The sequence below is a fragment of the Oncorhynchus nerka genome, linkage group LG7 (assembly GCF_034236695.1).
Source record: "Oncorhynchus nerka isolate Pitt River linkage group LG7, Oner_Uvic_2.0, whole genome shotgun sequence".
In the NCBI taxonomy this organism is placed as follows: Eukaryota; Metazoa; Chordata; class Actinopteri; order Salmoniformes; family Salmonidae; genus Oncorhynchus; species Oncorhynchus nerka.
The window spans coordinates 44,769,929-44,784,207 of NC_088402.1; positions in this window are offsets into that span (position 1 = coordinate 44,769,929).

The window sequence follows — 14,279 nt, forward strand, 5'->3', positions numbered from 1 at the left end:
TTTCCAGTTTATCTAAGTATTGTTGTTTGATATCTGAATTTCTGAATTCTGAGTTCCTGAATGTTAATTGAACACATCTAATTCTGCATAAGACCGAATAGATTTTCATTATCCGCACTGCTCATTTTCACGAGGTCATCTGGAGAGCGAGCTTAGCTGGTTTGGTTGAGAGCTCTCTGCTTTAGGGGCCCTGGTCCACTGACGGAATTAAAGACGAAGCCATTTGCCATTTGCAACAGGGTCTTCTGATATTGCGACCCTCTTAAAGTAATAGGCATTCAGCCATGCATATGAGCAATTTGTTTTGGTGTAAGGACAGGAATCAGGAACTGAACCCCCTGCCTTAAGGCAACACCTGTTCCTGTGTAACTCAATTGGTACAGTAGGAGCATGGTGCTAGGAATGCTATATGCTTAGGGTTAGGGTTGTGGACATGAAGATAAGGTTAGGGCTAAGGTTAGGTTAGGGCTTTTCTCAGGTATTTTACCATATATTCTTTCAAATACATGTGGAAATCCCAAATTATCTATAAATTGTTTAATTAGGAGTGCGTAGGCGTGCCCCTTTAACTTTCTGAATTCTGAAGAAATTCATTGTTTGCTTATCGGAAAATATTACCATCAATGTCCACATAGGACCATGTAGATTGGTTGTCTCTGAGACCCCACCCAACAACAAAAACAAGTGACAACAGCAATGAGATCCAGATGCAACATCATGCTCGTCATCACCCTCAATGCCCCACTGCTAATAACTTCCTAAAGCCCTCGAATGCCACTCTTCTGTTAATTCCTTACCTCTGTTCTTGTGTGTTCCAGTATGAAGTAGCACCTAGCTGGATACGGGGGGCTGTCACGTAATTGAAGTCTGTTGCCATGGAAACTGCAGATGCTACTCCTGGGGATGGTTGGTGAGGCAGACAGAGCTTGCGTCCCAAATGGCACCCTATTCAATTTATAGTGCACCACTTGTGACCAGATTCTTGTGTCCTGGTCAAAAGTAGTGCACTATATAGGGAATGGGGTACCATTTGGGATGTAGAAGAGGCAACTGTGGTGGTGGCTTTTAGCAGAGAAAGGAGAGGAGACACTACCGGTTCTTGCTGCAGGCAATCATGTTCCTGCCTAATGATTGTCAGCACTAATAATGGTATGAGATTGTGAAATGTAAAACAGCAATGTCATCTGAAGATGTCTCTAGTCTGTATTGCATTTGGTTCCTTCTAGTGATTCACATTGTCTCCCATAATCACTCTGTTGACTTGAGAGGAAAATGAAAAGAGAAGGAAAGCAATACGGGGTAGCACTTTACTGTAGGCCCCCTATGTACAGTTCTGTATGCATTCATGAGACCTTTGTAACAGCTACAGAAGATATTATAGCATCCGACATAGCCAGTCATAAACATTGAACAAATAATGAAGATGTTATGAAGCTGACAGCAAAATGTGGCCCATTATTGATGAACTCTGTATGTAAACTTGAGAGGAGAATTTAAAAAATGGAAAGCAACATTGATTAACCTCGTGTTACCCTGAAGTAGAGCATATTCCTGTGCACGTTGGAGATATACACTACCGGTCAAAAGTTTCAGAATACCTACTCATTCAAGGGTTTTTCCATTATTTTTACTATTTTCTACAGTGTAGAATAATAGTGAAGATATCGAAATGATGAAATAACACATGGAATCATGCAGTAACCAAAAAAAGTGTTCAACAAATCCAAATATATTTTATATATTTCTAAATAAATCACTGTCATTGTCACCAGCAAAGCACCCCTACTCCTCCTCCATGCTTTACAGTGGGAAATACACATGCAGAGATCATCCGTTCACCCACACCACGTCACAAAAACACGGTAGTTGGAACCAAAAATCTCAAATTTCGACTCCAGACCAAAAGGACAGATTTCCACCAGTCTAATGTCCATTACTCGTGTTTCTTGGCCCAAGCAAGTCTCTACTTCTTATTTGTGTCCTTTAGTAGTGGTTTCTTTGCAGAAATTTGACCATGAAGGCCTGATTCACACTTCTCTCCCCTGAACAGTTGATGAAATGTGTCTGTTACTTGAACTCTGTGTAGCATTTACTTGGGCTGCAATTTCTGAGGCTGGTATCTCAAATGAACATATCCTCTGCAGCAGACGTAACACTAGATCTTCCATTCCTGTGCCAGTCCTCATGAGAGCCAGTTTCATCATAGCACTTGATGGTTTTTGCAAATGTACCTGCAATTTCTAGAAATGTTCTGTATTGACAGACCTTCATGTCTTAAAGTAATGGACTGTTGTTTCTCTTTGCTTATTTGAGCTGTTCTTGCCATAATATGGACTTAGCTCTATTTGGTAAAAGACCATCTTCTGTATACCCACCTACCTTGTAACAACACAACTGACTGGCTCAAACGCATTAAGGAAATAAATTCCACAAATTCACTTTTGAGAAGGCACACCTGTTAATTTAAATGCATTCCAGGTGACTACCTGATGAAGCTGGTTGAGAGAATGCCAAGAATGGTCATCAAGGCAAAGGGTGGCTACTTTGAAGAATCTCTCATTTGTTTAACACTTTTTTGGTTACTACATGATTCCATATGTGTTATTTCATCATTTTGGGGTCTTCGCTATTATTCTACAATGTAGAAAATAGTACAAATATAGAAAAACCCTTGAATAAGTAGGTGTTCTAAAACTTTTGACCGGTAGTGTAGGTTGCAGAAATATGGATTTGACTCATTTACATTTATGCAGACATTCTTATACAGTAGTGAGTGCATACATGTTCACATTTTGTTTGTACTGTTCCCCCATGGGAATCGAACCCACAACCATAGTGTTTCAAGTGCCATATTCTACCAACTGAACCAACATTTTGTTCAGACTGTTTTTCATGGCTGCAAGTGGTCTACACAAATCAAAATAGCTTGATTATTCAATTCAGCGTTAAAAAATTGAGGTCCTGTAGGCAATGCCTATTGTAACACAGTGTAGAGAGCAGAACAAAGCATAAAGCATAGAGCCATCCATTTTCCATCTTCCATGCATGTCCAGTGAGCCCTAAATGAATCTGTGCATGAGTACTTTTCCCATAAATCAAGATGATAAAGACTTTACATGCAATCCCAGTCTAGCTCTACTTTCTGCCCAGTGAGAAGGACGTTCTGCTTCTTTGGCTAAAAGCCATGTTAATGCAGTAGTGGTCACAGCAACAAACAAGTTAATCAGCCAGGGAAGACCTCTGACATTCAATTGCAATGTTCATTATTTAATTGGCTTGGTTGTGTGGGCCTTCGTTTCCAGCTCTGGAAAACAAACAAGGCTTTCTGGTGCAGCGAGGATTCTCTTATCTGTCACACAGACAGTGTGACACATTCAAAGGGGCCAGACTCTAATGCGTTGTTTCCGATGGTGGCATTACTGCTGAATATCAATGTGCATTTGAAAGCAATCACACCACTTATTGAATCAGGATGTCAGGGGAAGGGGCTGGGGAGGGTACGGGGGGGGGGGGCGTTGGCGGTCCGTTGCTCTGAAAGGAACACTTATACATTTTATGGTAATTATCCTTTTCTCTCTTTCTCATTGTGAAAAAATACCATATTCGTGCCATTGAAAAAAATTGCCTCCCACGTGATACCTACCTACTACACATGAATGACAAAATGTCAAATGCAATGGAATACAGCTGTGTTTGTGCGTCATATCTAAATGCCAACAGTCTCTTGAGCGTAGTTCCCTGGAGGGGTATGGTCACTGATTGGGGGCGGGTGGGTAATGACTGGCTATGGCACCGATGGGATGGTAAGAGGCCTGATGTGAAAAGAAAAGGACATAAGGTACATTCGATAGCTATGGAGAGTTAGGGAGACAACAGACTCAAAAATCAGAGATAAAAAGGTCAAATAAAGTGTACCTTACTAGAGTGTAGCCTGGGTATCAGACCTGTTTGTGCAATCATTCCACTCCCTACCACTCTTTCTCAAGAGGTAATGTTTGATATTTGAATCAGTTCCGGTATTTATCGAAATACACTATATATACACAAAAGGTATGTGGACAGCCCTTCAAATTAGTGGATTCGACTATTTAAGCATCACCTGTTGCCGACAGCTGTATACAATCGAGCACACAGCCATGCAACCTCCATAGACAAACATTGGCAGAACTGAAGAGCCTTTGACTTTCAACGTGGCACCGTCATAGGATGTCAACTTTCCAACAAGTCAGTTCATCAAATTTCTGCCCTGCTAGAGCTGCCCCGGTCAACTGTAAGTGCTGTTATAGTGAAGTCGAAACGTCTAGGAGCAAGAACGGCTCAGCTGTAAAGTGGTAGGCCACACAAACTCACAGAACAGGACCACAGAGTGCTGAAGTGCGTAGCGTGTAAAAATCGCCTGTCCTCAGTTTCAACACTCACTACCGAGTTCCAAACTGCCTCTGGAAACAACATCAGCACAATAACTTTTAGATTTCTATGGCCGAGAAGCTGCACACAAGCCTAAGAGCACCATGCGCAACACCAAGTGTCGGCTGGAGTGGTGTAAAGTTCCCCGTCATTGGCCTATGGAGCAGTGGAAACACGTTCTCTGGAGTGATGAATCACGCTTCACCATCTGGCAGTCCAATGTATGAATCTAGGTTTGGTGGCTGCCAAGAGAACACTACCTGTTCCAATGCATAGTGCCAACTGTAAAGTTTGGTGGAGGAATAATGGTCTGTACACCTGCTTCCCTTGTCACGCACATCAGCGATCATTTGGACTCACCTGCACTCAATCACCTGTTATTTCCTTCCCTATATTTGTCTGTCCCCCAGCTCTGTTCCCTGCTTCCACATTAATGTTTGTATGTTGTTTTGTTACCCCTGTGAGTACGCTGTTTCTGTCTTGTTCCTTGTCTGTTCCTCATTAAAATGTTTGACCCCCCGTACCTGCTTCTCAACTCCAGTGTCGGTCCTTACAGAATGTGGAAGCCATCAAACAAAGCATCAGGGAAGGGTTGGCATATGGCTGGCATGGTTACACATGATCTGCGGTTGTGAGGCCGGTTGAACATACTGCCAAATGCTCTAAAATTACGCTGGAGGCCGCTTATGGTAGAGAAGTTAACATTAAATTCTCTGGCAACAGCTCTGGTAGACATTCCTGCATTCAGCACGCTCTCTAAAAACGCTCTCAAATTTGTGTCATTGTGTTGTGTGGCCTATTATTGTCCCCAGCACAAGGTTTTAGAGAAATAAGCTTTTTGTGCATAGAAAACATTTCTGGGATCTTTTATTTAAACACATAATACATGGTACCAATACTTAACATAATGTGTTTATATTTTTGTTCAGTATAGTTTAAGGTTAAAAGTAGGCATGTTGGGGCCTCCCGGGTGGCGCAGTGGTTCAGGGCTGTGCCACCAGAGACTCTGGGTTCGCGCCGACCGGAAGGTCCGTGGTGCGACGCACAATTGGCCTAGCGTCGTCCGGGTTAGGGAGGGTTTGGCCGGTAGGGATATCCTTGTCTCATCGCGCACCAGCGACTCCTGTGGCAGGCCGGGCGCAGTGCACGCTAACCAAGGATGCCAGGTGCACCGTGTTTCCTCCGACACATTGGTGCGGCTGGCTTCCGGGTTGGATACGCACTGTGTTAAGAAGCAGTGCGGCTTGGTTGGGTTGTGTATCGGAGGATGCATGACTTTCAACCTTCGTTTCTCCCGAGCCTGTATTAGATGTTAACTGCAAAGTAGGCTTACCTGGCAGAAGTATATCGTGGGGAAGTATATAATTTATATCTATTATTTCTTCATTGCAAACTTTGCCTAGTTTCAGATGATCGGACGCTAGGGATCCTGGGCCACCCTACCGTACCTCCTTGCCCGTCCAAATAAAATATTAAAATATTGATCATTTATTTGACCGAGATACACACCAACAGAAAGACGCATCAATCTCCTATAAAGCATCCGTGCGAGCGAAACAGCGCCCCTCTGACTCCGTATGTGTAGATCATGTACCTGATTAGATCTGGACAAAAGGAGTATATTATGAAGCCATGGATTATAGGAAACATCCGCACCGAGCTAAAGGCTAGAGCTGCCGCTTTCAAGGAGCGGAACACTAGTCCAGAAGCTTATAAAAAAATCCCGCTATGCCCTCAGACGAAACAGGCAAAGTGTCAATACAGGAAAAAGATTGAATCCTACTACACTGGCTCTGACGCTCGTTGGATGTGGCAGGGCTTGAAAATTATTACGGACTACAAAGGAAAACCCAGCCGCGAGCTGCCCAGTGATGCGAATCTACCAGACGAGCTAAATGCCTTTTATGAGCACCAGCTGTTCCGGATGACTGTGTGATGACTGTGTGATCAAGCTCTCTGGGCCAACTGGCAAGTGTCTTCCCTGAATTTTTAACCTATCCCTGACCGAGTCTGTAATACTAACATGTTTCAAACAGACCACCATAGTCCCTGTTCCCAAGAAAGCGAAGGTAACCTGCCTAAACGATTTCCACCCTGTCGCACTCACGTTGGTAGCCATGAAGTGCTTTGAAAGGCTGGTGATAGCTCACAACACTATCATGCCGGAAACCCTAGACCAATTTGCATACGTCCCAAACAGATCCACAGATGACGCAATCTCAATCACACTTCACACTGCCCTTTCCCACCTGGACAAAAGGAACACCTATGTGAGAATGCTGTTTATTGACTACAACTCAGCGTTCAACACCATAGTGCCCACAAAGCTCAACACCAAGCTAAGGACCCTGGGACTAAACACCTCCCTCTCGGCGTTAATATTTCCCTTCATTGGAACTAAGGGGCCTATCCCGAACCATGGAAAACAGCCCCAGACCATTATTCCTCCTCCACCAAACTTTACAGTTGGCTTTAACTTTACTATGCATTTGAGCAGGTAGCGTTCTCCTGGCATACGCCAAACCTAGATTAGTCCGTTGGACTGTCAGATGGTGAAGCGTAATACATCACTCCAGAGAATGCATTTCCACTGCTCCAGAGTCCAATGATGGTGAGCGCATGGTGTTCTTAGGCTTGTGTGCGGCTGCTAGGCCATGGAAACCCATTTCATGAAGCTGCAGATAAGACGATTTTTTTCAACACTCGGCTTCCCGTTCTGTGAGCTTGTGTGGCCTACCACTTCTGAGCAAAGCCGTTGCTCCAAGACGTTTCCATTTCCCAATAACAGCACTTACAGCTGACCAGGGCAGCTCTAGCAAGGCAGAAATCTGATTAACTGGAAAGGTGGCATCCTATGATGGTGCCACGTTGAAAGTCACTGAGCTCTTCAGTAAGGGCCATTTTACTGCCAATGTTTGTCTATGGAGATTACATGGATGTGTGCTCGATTTTATATACCTGTCAGCAACGGTTATGGCTGAAATAGCCGAATCCACTCATTTGAAGTGTCCACATACTTTTGTATATATAGTGTGTCTTAACAGAAAACAGTGCACTACTCTCTATTGTACAGTAAGGACATGGGGAAGAGTTGCAGGGGAGAGGAGAAGAGAAGAATGTTCCTATTTGAAAGCTGGAAAAAATGAGTAGTTCATTACCCGTTTATTTTTTTTAAGTAGCTCTCATGCTAGAAAACGTTGGAGACCCCTGGCCTATCCTATTTTTTGATAATACCCTAATAAAGTTAAGCAACTTTGGCTTAGCTATTGCAGTCTTATGAAAGCAATGGGCACAGGCACTCCAACTGATTCTAACAGTTGAACTTAAGGTGAGGAAGAATATTTTATAATGCTTATCTTTATAAAAAATATTTTGATCAGAAATTTACGAATTAGCCTCTTTCTGTACGCTTATATCTGTTTAGCATAGAAATGTATAAAAATCCATGTCGGGAACATGGCGCCTGCATATCTTTCTAGCTTTCTCTCGGTCTCTCTAGGGCTAAAACAAAGCGTGTCTCCCTTAATATTTATTTTTGAAATATGAATATCATACAGTGTATGAATAGGCCTATATGCATGCAATGCTTTGATGCATTTAGCGCTCAAATATCCAACAGCTGAACCGTCAGGTAGACAATTGTTTCAGGAAAGAAAAAACAATAAATATACTATTTGTTTGTTTGTATTATTATTATTATTATTATTATTATTGCTGAACATTGGACCTCGTTATTATTATATTGCTTATGGTCCAGGACATTTAGCCAATGATGACTCCACACCAATTAATGGACAATATATTGAAGTGTCATACAGACTGGGGTTCCTTCCTTGTGGGGCTACAGCGCATTGCATCCCTATGGGCTAAACTGATTAGGATAGTTAGCCAGTCCCATATGATCTACCACACAATTACTTTTGGTTTGGGTTTTTTTCTTCCTGTTGATGGCTGTCCACCTCCGTTTACGCAACTGTATTCGGGTATCATTCAGACCCATTTACTTTTTCCACATTTTGTTACGTTACAGCCTTATTCTAAAATGGATTCAATTGTTATTTTCATCAACAGTAAAATCTACACACAATACCCCATAATGACAAAGCAAAAACAGGTTTATGAAAAAAAAAATAGCTGGTCCGTAACATGTGGATTATTGTGAATATCTAGATTATAGACTGCATTTCTTACACATACCCTCTTCTTTTTTTTGTACATAGTAAAGAGCACATACAGCACCTTCAGCACCTAACATTTGCCCATTATTCTTCAAAAGATTCTTCAAGCTCTGTCAAATTTGTTGTTGATCATTGCTAGACAACCGTTTTAAAAGGTCTTGTTATACATTTTCAAGTAGATTTAAGTCTAAACTGTGACTCGGCCACTCAAAGGGTCTGAATATTTATATAAATAAGGTATTTCAGTGATTAAAAAAAAAACATTTGCTAAAATTTCTAAAATCCTGTTTTTGCTTTGTCATTATTGTGTGTAGATTGATGAGGGGGGGGGGCAATTGAATCCATTTTAGAATAAGGCTGTAACGTCACAAAATGTGTCAAGGTGTAGTGAAAAGGAGGAAGCCTGTACAGAATAAAACTATTCCAAAACATGCATGCTGTTTGCAACAAGATAATAATTGGAAGTGAGCAATTACATTGTGAGATGTCATAAGGTTAGATACGTGTGCCTATTCGTTTGGCTGCAAAATCTATAAGAAATACCGCCAAGCCATACCAAGCCACAGGAAAAGCAGACACACAGTGAGCACATTTACCGTGAGTATAGATTTCATAAACCAATAGCAAAGAACAGACAATGACACTGGCAAAATGGAACAAAATCAATGCATGGAAGGCACATTTTTGCAGGAAACATTTATGCAAGTCAATGTTTCACACAGAGACATCTTGCCTCATCTTGAAAGCTCTCTGTGTGACCTTACTCTGTCTTTGCTCAGGTTTGTGCTGTTGCCAGGATACTATTTCCCATGGCAACACTTGAGCTGGTGAGGTGAGCAGCAGTGAACAGAACAGACGCAGGTAGCGGGCTGCTGTGTCTCCCGACCAGAAGTCCATATATGTTCATATACCGGATACAAAGTAACTGAAAATTCAATAAGTAATTACAAGAATGCACTCAGCTGAACTGTGACAGTACCGACAGCTATTCATCCCAATGTGTGCACCAGTGTATGTACTTTTTCCTCACTGTCCCTGCTGTATTGTAGACTGTGTTGTGCAGGGCATTACAGGTTATAGCAATTCATGTACTTCTATTGATGTAGGTCTATTCAATTTGTTTAGCCGGAGAGTATTGCTCCCCCAATCATCCTTCTTTTGTTTGTTTTTCTCAATAAGTGAGGTATTATTTCTGCTAAATGCCAATGCCTCAAAAAAAATGTTTTTGGCAATTAAGAGGTTATTGATGACGACACTGGTCAGAACTGTCTGATTGTACTGTTTTTGAATAGGCAATAATAAACCAAATAATCAAACATTTCTAAATGAAATCACTTTATCTGACCTTGATAGACTAAATGCCAGACAACTTTTCAGGAAAATGTATGTAATTATGATTCAGGATATTCATATCAACTATTTGCTTATGCAAAACAGAGAGAAATTGATTCCTTATCAATATCCTTGAGATATGTTTTCCATAAATTGTTCTTTGATCTCATCCTTATTCAACCCTCTTTTATAGAATAATGCATTAGATTAGGCTGTCATGTTGAAATTAAATGCGGAAATTATTATGTTTATATAAGGGGGTCAAAAGTCTTGATTAATATTTACAGCATTTGGAAGAATTGGAGTCGGTCTTGCTATAGGTCTATACATTAGAGGACACTGCCACCAGTTGTTCTAACAGTGGAACTGCATCCGTTACCCTATCCTCCACTGTGTACAGGAATAAGATAAGGATAGTATTCAATAGAACATGGAGTTTCATTAGCTTTGAATGGGGAACAACAGTAATTGCGAAATAAACTTATTTCTGAGAAAATAAATGCGTAACCTGCGATTGTACTAGGAAGATGGACCTTGTATAGGGCAATTCCATGGCAGTGTAGGCTGAAACTACTTTTGGTGTCTCAGATGGTTCTGGCAATTCTCACATAGTAACCTCATTTTTTAGAAACTCATGACTAAAGTGGCCATTTTAGGCCCTTTTTAGACCTATACATGCCTCCTGTAAGATGATCTGTGAACCGTACATGAATACAGACAACATTTGGTGTCATTCCACTCCTTATAGTATGCTATAAAATATGGAGTGTGTCTTGAAAACTACTTTTCTCGAACATATACACGACATGACCAAAGGTATGTGGACACCTGCTGGTCAAACATCTTCCAAAATCATGGGCATTAATGTACCCCTTTGCTGCTATAACAACCTCCACTCTTCTGGAAAGGCTTTCCACTAGATGTTGAAACGTTGCCCGAATCATGAAAGAAATGCCCCATACCATTATTCCTCCTCCACCAAACTTTACAGTTGGCACTATGCATTGGGGCAGGTAGCGTTCTTCTGGCATCCGCCAAACCCAGATTCATCTGTAGGGCTGCCAGATGGTGAAGCGTGATTAATCACTCCAGAGAACGTGAACACTGCTCCAGAGTCCAATGGCGGCGAACTTTACACCACTGCAGCTGACACTTGGCATTGCGCATGGTGATCTTAGGCTTGTGTGCGGGATGCTCGGCCATGGAAACCCATGGCCTAGCATGCTGTTTGTCGGGAAACTGTCCCGACAAACAGTTATTGTGCTGATGTTGCTTCCAGAGGCATCAGAACAGAGAATAGACGCCTTTTGGCAAACTCCTAGCGGGCTGTCATGTGCCTTTTGAGGAATGGCTTCCATCTGGCCACTCTACCATAAAAGGCGTGATTGGTGGAGTGCTGCCGAGATGGTTGTCTTTCTGGAAGGTTCTCCCATCTCTACAGAGAAACTCGTGAGCTCTGAGTGACCATCGGGGTTCTTGGTCACCTCCCTGACCAAGGCCCTTCTCCCCCAATTGCTTAATTTGGCCGGGCAGCCAGCTCTTGGAAGTGTCTTGATGGTTCCAAGCTTCTTTCATTTAGGAATGATGGAGGCCACTGTGTTCATGGGGACCTTCAAATGCTGCAGAAATGTTTTGGTACAGTTCCCCAGATTTGTGCCTCGGCACAAGTCTGTCTCGGAGCTCTACGAACAATTCCTTCGACCTCATTGCTTGGTTTTTTCTCTGACATGCACTGTCAACTGTGGCACCTTATATAGACAGTCATGTGCTTTTCCAAATCATGTCCAATCAATTGAATTTACCACAGCTGGACTCCAATCAAGTTGTTGAAACATCAAGGTGTCAGAAGGTGAGTGTAGCTGATGCATGAAGTCAGGTGCAGGAGAGCAGAATGAGTGAGCAACGTACTTTACTCAACAAGGCACAAGGTAACAATTACACTTGACCAAAACAAGACGGTAAAGAAAGCACGGGTGAACACAGCACCCGTCAAAAAAACAGCCATCAAAAATAAACCTAACTGAACATGTAATAATCCCGCACAACACCATGGGGGAAACAGAGGGTTTAAATACAGGAACAAATAATTGTGAAATGGAAAAAAACAGGTGTGTGAAAACAAAGACAAAACCAAAAGGAAAAAGAAAAGTGGATCGGCGATGGCTAGCAGACCCGCGACGTCGCATGCCGAGTGCCGCCCGAACAAGGAGAAGCACCGACTTCGGCGGAAGTCGTGACACAAGGATGCACATGAGCTCAATTTCGAGTCTCATAGCAAAGAGTCTGAATACTTATGTAAATACGTTCTTTCTTTTTTTTATACATTTGCAAAAAAAAATGTAAACCTGTTTCGCTTCGTCATTTATTTAATCAATTTTAGATTAAGGCTGTAATGTAACAAAATGTGGAAAAAGTCAAGGGGTCTGAATACTTTCCGAAGGTATATGGTGTATTTTATGGAAAAGAGATGTTTTATGCAGATTGCTGTTAGACTTGAGCAGACTTGAGCAGGACTCGCCTCCCTCGCTGCTTTTGCCTATTCACGTCACGGACCATAGGCCGATGCACCGCGGCTCAGATTAATAGAACTCTGTCAATGAGGGGATTCTAAACCGGCCCGTAGTCTTGTCACTTGACTAGGCGAAGCCGGGGAGGGAGACACGCCCTGCTCAAATCAATCTGTTGTCAACAAAGCAGCATGATCCATCTTTCAGAAAATTTATAACATCTCTTTCCTATACAATTCTGTGCCACCGGCTTCGACGAGGTTAGTATTGCGGAGTAACTACAATATTGTTTCTCCTATCACAACCTTTGAACTCTGTAACTGTTTTAAAGTCACCTTTGGCCTCATGGTGAAATCCCTGAGAGGTTCTCTTCCTCTCCTGCAACTGAGTTAGGAAGGACGCCTGTATCTTTGTGGTGACTGGGTGTATTGATACACCACTCAAAGTCTAATTAATCACTTCGCCATGCTCAAAGGGATATTCAATGTAAAAAAAAAAAAACTTCTAATAGATGCCCTTCTTTGCAAGGCATTGGAAAACCTCCCTGGTTTTTGTGGTTGAATCTGTGTTTCAAATTCACTGTTTGACTGAGGGACCTTATAATTATGTGTGGGGTACAGAGATTAAAAATATATATTTAAAAATCATATTAAGCACTATAATTGCACCCAGTGAGTCCATGAAATGTATTATGTGACTTAAGCACATTTTTACTCCTGAACATATTTAGGCTTGTCATAACAAAGGGGTTGACTACTTATGGACTAAAGACACTTCAGCTTTTCAACATTATTCCACTTGGACGTCATGGGGGATTGTGTGTAGGCCGGTGACCCACAAATCTCAATTTAAATTCAGGCTGTAACACAACAAAAATGTGAAACAATCATAGGAAGGCAGTCCGGTTTCTAAACTAATGCAATCACTTTTCACCTGGTGAAAACTATGCCTACCTGCATGCATGGTTCAGATTAATAGAACCCCCTCATTTCGAAGTAGAGAGCAGGAATCACAATACCGCCCATGGTCATTGAGCATCCACCCTCCGCAACTGTGAGGATGGAGAATGTCAGGGCCGGTGGGCTGTATTCTCATCCGGCTGTGAAGGAAGCTCGTCGATGGGATTTGTCATCCAGATTGGGTCCTTTTGACTAACTTCCATGACTCACGTGTTCTAAATGTGTACAAAACACCCACCACCTCTAACAATATGGACAGTTTACCATTGTACAATCACAATGCCACTTCCAGACAGTTCTTCAGGATGCGTGATGAATGTGATTTCACTCAGAGTGATAGGAATCAAAGGAACGTTTTAATTTCAAATGGGCTTTGAGTCAGACCCATCATATATAGCCCCTAAAGATAATGATCCATGGACCATGGGAATCAGGGCATTTTACAGGAAGGATGATGGTTTTTAGTCCAAGGAAATCTGTGATTGGATTTCAATGAGGACACCCAAACAAGAATGGGTTATGTGACCAAGCAGGTCAACAAGATTGTAGTAGGCAACCATAGTAGTTGTCTTGTAAACAACCCCAGGACATGGTTCTGCTTGATAATGCTCTCACAATTCCTAGATTTCTTCTGCTACAAAACACCCTAAAGACCAATGTGTAAAAATAAAATAACATCCTTTTGCAAAGTATTTTATTTAATAAAAATACATGTACAGTATATTGTATTTTAAAATACAAAAATAAATTTGCAAGTGGCCGGCTGAACAGCAACAACATTCTCAGTAACAGTTACAGAAACGTCTTACTTGCTATGTCTGTGGCATGTTGTTGTTAGTTGAATGTACTTGACAGTACATTCAACTGGATAAGAGCTAAATGATCCAAATGTACAG